General features: G+C 37.0%; 1 non-coding gene across 1 annotated transcript; it reads left to right on the top strand.

The window, feature by feature from the left end:
• The first annotated feature begins 469 nt into the window (after window positions 1-469).
• On the top strand, window positions 470-577 carry LOC131756477 (U6 spliceosomal RNA). Its single transcript, XR_009335654.1, has one exon. It is a non-coding gene; the product is annotated as a U6 spliceosomal RNA (small nuclear RNA).
• Window positions 578-7,128: the final 6,551 nt, after the last annotated feature.

The raw sequence follows: 7,128 nt of genomic DNA, 5'->3' as shown, positions 1-7,128 counted from the left end.
TCTAAGCATGGAGAGGAAGATTAGACACTAGATCCACAGTGCAGACACCTATTTCCTCATGTGCTACAATTCTGAATACCCACTCTAACACTCTAGTGATTTGCAAAAATAAAAAAGGAAAACATTACCTGCATAGTTGTCACTGCCTTCTAACTGGTCTTTCTGTTTCAAATTTTATCCTCTTCCAGGCCTCTCTTTTTTCCTGGAATTAATTTTTTTTTAAATACGAATTTTACTTCCCTGTTCTGGTCTCACTGTATGTAAGTGCAAGCTCTTAAAAGGGGCTTACAAAGTCCTTTGGCATCTGGCTCCTTCCTGTCTCTTTAACCTCATCTCTTTCAGCCTCCCTCCTCACCTCAGTCTTCAGCAGCACAGAAAACAATTTTAGACCACTCTGCCTTCATACGGGAGTTGTTACCCCCATTTTAAGTCTTACGAGTTCCTGTTCTCCCCTCAAAAACCAGCTAAAGTGCTCACTTGAGCAGCACATAGGTTAAAATCAGAACCGCGCAGAGAAGATTAGCATGGCCCTCCGGGCAAAGATGGCATGCAAATTTGTGAAGCGTTCCACGTTTTCAAACTGTATGATTCCACTTTTAGGAGGAACATGGAGGAGTCAGATTCAGAGGGACAGAAAGTAGAATGGTGGTTAGGCTAGAGCGGGCATGGGTAGTTAATGTTTACTAGGTAGAGTATCAGTTTTGCAAGATGAAGCATCCTGTGGAGAGATGGTGGTGATGGTAGCATCACAATGTGAATATACTTAATGCCACTAAACTGTACACTTTATATTGGTTAAGAAGGTAAATTTTATCTTATGTGTATTTTGCCACAATTTTTAAAAAACATCGAAAATTCCAGGCTCCTTTTCTCTGCACCCATCCCATTCCCAGGGGAAGTTAGGCATTTTCATTATTTAACCAGTAGACTGAAATAGCTGCACCTAAGTGATTGTCAAGAACACTAACCTTGAACTCACTGCTGCTTAATACTCATCAAATACATGGTTGAACAACATAAATTTGCAAAGGTTTGCCTTTGTGAAATACAGTCCATGTGTTTCTCCAGACACAAAAAAATTCATCCTTGGAAAAAACCACACAAGCAGGTCTCCACACATCTGGACCATATGGTCTATTCTCTTGTAAAACTGCTTTTATGAAACATAATTTGGCATTATGTCATCATTGGCCTATATTTAGAGCCACTGTAGGAAAGAGTCAGCCCATGAAATCCATTTAGTACAGGTGTGTTTAGGATGGTATACTGTTCTTTTTCTTTTACTTTTCTTTCTTTCTTTCTTTCTTTTTTACTATCTATGAGGAAAAACTCTTTAGTTTTGGCACCAGAAATAGGTTTTCTTTGTAGGTAATACGAATAGAGTGATTGATTTTCTCATTTTTGTCTCCTTTCCAGAAAGCCTACAGGCCAACCACTGGCTTGTTCTAGCATTTTCTAGACCTTATCTATGCTATTCTGTATAGCGATTTGCTGTTGACTTCAAATTATCCATTAAAATTTATTTTTTTCTCTGAATCCACTTCATTATTTGTGTTGCTTTTTATCTCATGTTGTTTTGAATTTTAAATCCATTCTTAAATAAATGAGGAATAAATGAACAATTAACTAATAAATTCACCCTCTCCTCTAATTCCTACTTGATATTGCATATATTTTTATTATTGTTGCATATATTCTATTATTTATTTGTATTTCATGTCTGCCATTTACAGTGGACAGTACACTCTTAATGCTTGATACATATCTTAATATTATTTCAACACAATTAGAATGTCTAGCTAATAATATGTGTATAAATAAGTCTACCAGGTTGATCTGAAAAGAAATGAGAAATTCAATAACTTTGGAAAACAGAAAGTTATTTATTACTCTTTTTAACACACAACATGTCCTTTTTTGGTAAGCAAATTATAGTTTGGCAGAGTGCTAATAGTAAAAGCTAAAAACTCAGATAAATGGCTGAAAGAATTCCCAGTCTTAAATGAATTCTTGTTTATTTCTTGTGACTATTAACATTCAGCCAAGTATTCAACTCAGCTCTTTCTCTTTTGTCTGTGTGTGTGTGTGTGTGTGTGTGTGTGTGTGTGTGTGTGTGTGTGGTGTAGCAGACTACAGGTATAGTAAGACTTATAGTTGGGTAAACATCTCTCTATATATATATATAGAGAGAGAGACATAACTAATAGCAATATATATTCATTATATGTGTATATACATATATATGTATATGTATTACATGCATGTAATACACAAATAATAAATATATATACAATTTTGTTCTGTATAAATATATAGGCATATATACTAGTTTTATATATGCACATAATATAAAACCATAGGATATATACAAAACATATGTCTCTACATATACAAACATGCATGGGTGAATACAAAAACATATGATGGATATGTATATATTTTATATATATATATATAAAATCACAGTTATTTATGTAGATTCACAGGTATATTTAACCCCCAAACAGGTCTTACTAGTTCTATTTACTGAAATCAAATTCTCTACTCTTTTTCCACCACACAACGTTCTTTTGTTTTCTGACTTTTTGTAGTCCTATTTGCTCCTAATAGCGCTCCTTTCTTGACCTCCATAGTAAATGTGTTCCTGTGATCACTTTTCTGCTTACTCCACAGTCTACCTCTGATCAGTTGTATCCCTGTTGATAGTTTTATCTACAAAATTCCAGCATCAGGCACATATCCAACTCACCCTTGGACATGTCCACACAGGCAGCATGACTTCTCCAACTGAACTCATCATTTTCCACCCTTGGCATTCCATGGGATTGCTCCTCCTCTTAAGACCCTGCTCTTCATGGCTGACATCTCCAGTTTCCTGTCACCCAAGCCTGACCTCTGGAAGTGACTACTGTCTCGTTCTCCTCTCTGACTATTCTTCCCCACAACTAGCCTATCGCCAGCTCCTTTTCATTTCACCTCCTACATATATCTCAAATCCTCCCTTCCAAGTCATTCCACCAACCTCATCTCCTGCAGAATTTTAGGTGAGAAACAGGATTATTTCAATAACCTCTGAAAATTCATCCTTTTTATTTTGACTGCTGAGATTTAAAAGGCAAATATTACCCTGCATCCTATCTGCTTAAATTCTTTCTTGGCTCTGTACTGCTCACAGATTCATGGTTTCCTGTAGTTGCTGCCTGAGGGGTAAACCTCCAACTCTGCATTAGCTACTTGCGTTTCTTTGCACACACTACAATGCTTCAAGTCTTCAAAACTTTGCTAGCACCATTCTCTTTACCTGAGGGATCACTTCTTTCCTTCTTCAACCTTCCAGGTAATAGAAAGAATATAGTTTTTAAGATCAAACAAATCCAGGTTTAGGTTTCAGCTCCACTACTGACGTTCCTGAAACTTAAATGACAGAGAACAAGTCAAAACACTACTGATAGTTCTTTGCATGAGAATCATTCCCAAGCCAACCTGTTTAATTAATTTGTAAAACAATTTTTTTTACTTTAGCAGGAATTTTTAACTCCACTGAGTACCTGCTTATGGTTTTGAACCTTTATTGACTAATCTTTTACAGACAGTAACAGATTTATATTCTGAATGAATTGAAGGACTTGAAAAGATTGTTAACATCAGCTATTACAGAAAATTCCACATAAATTATAAAGGATTAGGCTTTTCTTTTATATTTTTAATAAACATGATCAAAATAGACATTCTATCTCAGGTATTAAGTAAGCAAATATTTTTACCCTTTGTCACACAGGTTAAAGTGCTGGCTCTCTGCGTGAGAGTGTGTGTGTGTGTGTGTGTATTTAGTTGAGTCCAATGGCAGATTTCCAGATTTATATCTTGCTTGTAAATGTTTTCATTAGGGAATAGAAAAAACATTTTTATTCTTATTGGCAGGTGTATTCCACATATATGTTTATTCTAGAATTTGCAAACTGTGATGCTGTCCTTTCACTCTGAAAATTGTAACCATATGTTTTAAAGGAATTCTGGCACTAGAGTGATCACTTCTAGGAAATTTAGTAGGTAGAAAAACAGTGTAGATATCACTATGGCAATAAAGGAATTGTTAGCACAGACAATGCTACACAGATATGGAGGACCAGAAGAAGCTGTATAGCACAGTCCAAGAAATGCTCATTACCCACCTGTTGCAGGAGCCCAGACTCTGAGAATTCTCCACCCATTTCAGCTGGAAAACTTGAACCTCATGAAGAGTAGCAGTTCTCTTGAAATCTCCTTTTGAAATTCTTGTCTCCTCTCAGAATCAAGATAATGAGGTAGACCCAGAAGGAGTTCTCATAGGTCAAAAGCAACCTTTGATAACTTAAAGGTCATAGTCAACTAAAGTTTGGTGTTAACTCAAAGGGTTTGAACTTCGCGAGTTCACATATATGCTAATTTTTTTCACTAAGTATGTACTGCAGTACTACATAATTTGTAGTTGGTTGAATCCAGGGATGTGGAACCACATATAAGGAAGGCCAACTGTAAATCCTAACTCGGATTTCCGACTGTGCAGAGGGTGGGCAACCCCTAACCCCCTTGTTCAGAGGTCAGCAATATAGCAAAAGTCTCTACACAATGTAAAAATATTTTCTGTCACTTTTAACTATATATTGCTAGTGATTTTTACTTATTTATTTTTACTTATTTATGTATTTGTTTTGGGGGGTAGATTTGATGTTTGTTTATCATTGAAGTATAACTGACCTACAACACTATGTTAGTTCCAGATGCACAACAAAGTGATTCAATAGTTCTATACATTAAAAATGATCACTACAATAAGTGTAGTTGCCATCTGTCACCATACAAAGTCATTACAATGTCATTGACTATATTCCCCACACTGCACATTTCATCCCCATGACCCTTTATTTGTAATTGGAAGTTTGAACCTCTTAATCTCCCTCACCTATTTTGCTCATTCCCCCACCGACCTCCCCTCTGTATCTATGAGTATCTTCCTGTTTTTTTATGTTTGTTCATTTTTTTTTGTTTTTTAGATTCCACATATAAGTGAAATCACACAGTTTATATCTCTTTCTGTCTGACTTATTTCACTTCACATAATACCCTCTAGGTCCATCCATGTTTTCAGAATGGCAAGATTTCATTCTTTTTTATGGCTGAGTGATATTTTATTGTACGTGTGTGTGTGTGTGTGTGTGTGTGTGTGTGTGTGTATACACCACATCTTCCTTGTCCGTTCATCTATCAGCAGACACTTAGGTTGCTTCCATGTCTTGGTTGTTGTAAATAATGCTGTAATGAACATAAGGGTTTAATATATCTTTCCAATCAGTGTTTTCATTTTCTTCAGATATGTACCTGGGAGTGGAATAGCTGGATCATATGATAGTTCTATTTTTAATTTTGGGGGGAACCTCCATATTGTTTTCCCTAGTGGCTGCACCAGTTTAGGTTCCCACCAACAGAGCAGGAGGGTTTTCTTTTTTTCCACATTCTCCCCAACATTTATTTGTTCTTGTCTTTTTGATAATACCCATTCTGACAGGTGTGAGGTGATATCTCATTGTGGGTTTGATTTGCATTTCCCTGATTAGTGATGTCAAGGCTAGTGATTTTTAAAGGAACTTTTCAACACCTTAGGGATGTATTCAGAAAAAAATGTGTATGCCATTTCACATTTCAAAAAAGGAACATGCTATACTTAGTATATTATATCTAAAGTTGGAGCAATTACTCCACTTTTACTTGTAAACAATTTTTCTCAAATTTCACAGAAACATTTTAAATAGATATGAAAGAGTATCTTCTAAGCCACAAAACTAAGTTTACTTTGACTTCAAGTTACAAAGATTTGAGGTACTCAGTAATTTTTGTTTTGGGGAAAGAAAGGGTAGTAAGAGCAAGTGGGGTGTTTTGGAAAGTACAAAATCAAAATATGAAATATATATTCCTTATGTGACCTTCTCTCACATCTTAACCTCCATGTTCTTTTGGTTTCTTTAAAGAAAAAAGGAGGGAGTGAATGAAGAGAGAGAGAGAGAGAACGATGGGGGCAGGAAGAAGAAGAGGAGGAGGAGGATGGGGAGGGAAAGAAAGAGAAAAAGAAGGGAGGAGGAGAGAGAGGAGAGAGACTGGACTAAAGAAAGAATCGTAGTGGCCTAGGGGTACCTCCAAATAGAAAAAATTCTTCTGTATTCAGCCTTTCAGGGTTTCGTAAGTTTTTGTTTTGCTTTGCTGACCTCCCCTGGCCACGTGAAAATACACTTTCGAATTCTACCTTATCCAGCCTCATTTCCCCCAGAACTTCTTGGCTGCAGCTCTGCCTCTGTGTGCTCAAGCGCTTCCTCCAAGAAAAACACTCGAGACTCTTAGAGCCAGGCGTTGACTAGCAGCACTGCTGGAACCTGACACCGCGATTTGACTTCTCCTTAAGAAGGCAGGTAAATTACCATTTTTGATACATAGTGTTTTGCAGGTTGCTTCTTAGGATTCTAATACCTCGGGTAGTCCTTTGGCCCCAAATTATCATAATTCAGCATTGGAGTCGAAGTTGGGTTTTCCTTTTCTTAACATTACAATGTAGAAAAATGTAAAATTTGATGTAAAAACACTGTCACTCAATATTGCAAATGTTAATTTTTGTCATTTTAAACTCTGATTATAGAGACAGACACACACACGCAGATGCATACACATGCACACATATATACACTGAATGTTCTATTTTATATAAAGCAATATAGTATAAATGAAGGTCCCATTTGCGGCTTTCCTTAAATCCATTACCCACTCTTTCCCTCCCCTAACCAATGCCAAGATATTGATTAGATTTCTTTTCTTTTTTTTTTTTTTTTTTTGCGGTATTAGGGCCTCTCACTGCTGTGGCCTCTCCCGTTGCGGAGCACAGGCTCCGGACGCGCAGGCCCAGCGGCCATGGCTCACGGGCTTAGTTGCTCCGCGGCATGTGGGATCTTCCCGGACCAGGGCATGAACCCGTGTCTCCTGCATCGGCAGGCGGATTCTCAACCACTGCGCCACCAGGGAAGCCCTGATTAGTTTTCTTGAGTCAATCTATGTTCTAATGTTTTTACAAACATATGTATCTCCACCAACAATACATTGTATTGT

This window comes from Kogia breviceps, chromosome 4 (genome assembly GCF_026419965.1).
Source record: "Kogia breviceps isolate mKogBre1 chromosome 4, mKogBre1 haplotype 1, whole genome shotgun sequence".
Taxonomy (NCBI): domain Eukaryota; kingdom Metazoa; phylum Chordata; class Mammalia; order Artiodactyla; family Physeteridae; genus Kogia; species Kogia breviceps.
This window is presented reverse-complemented; position numbering and strand designations above follow the sequence as displayed.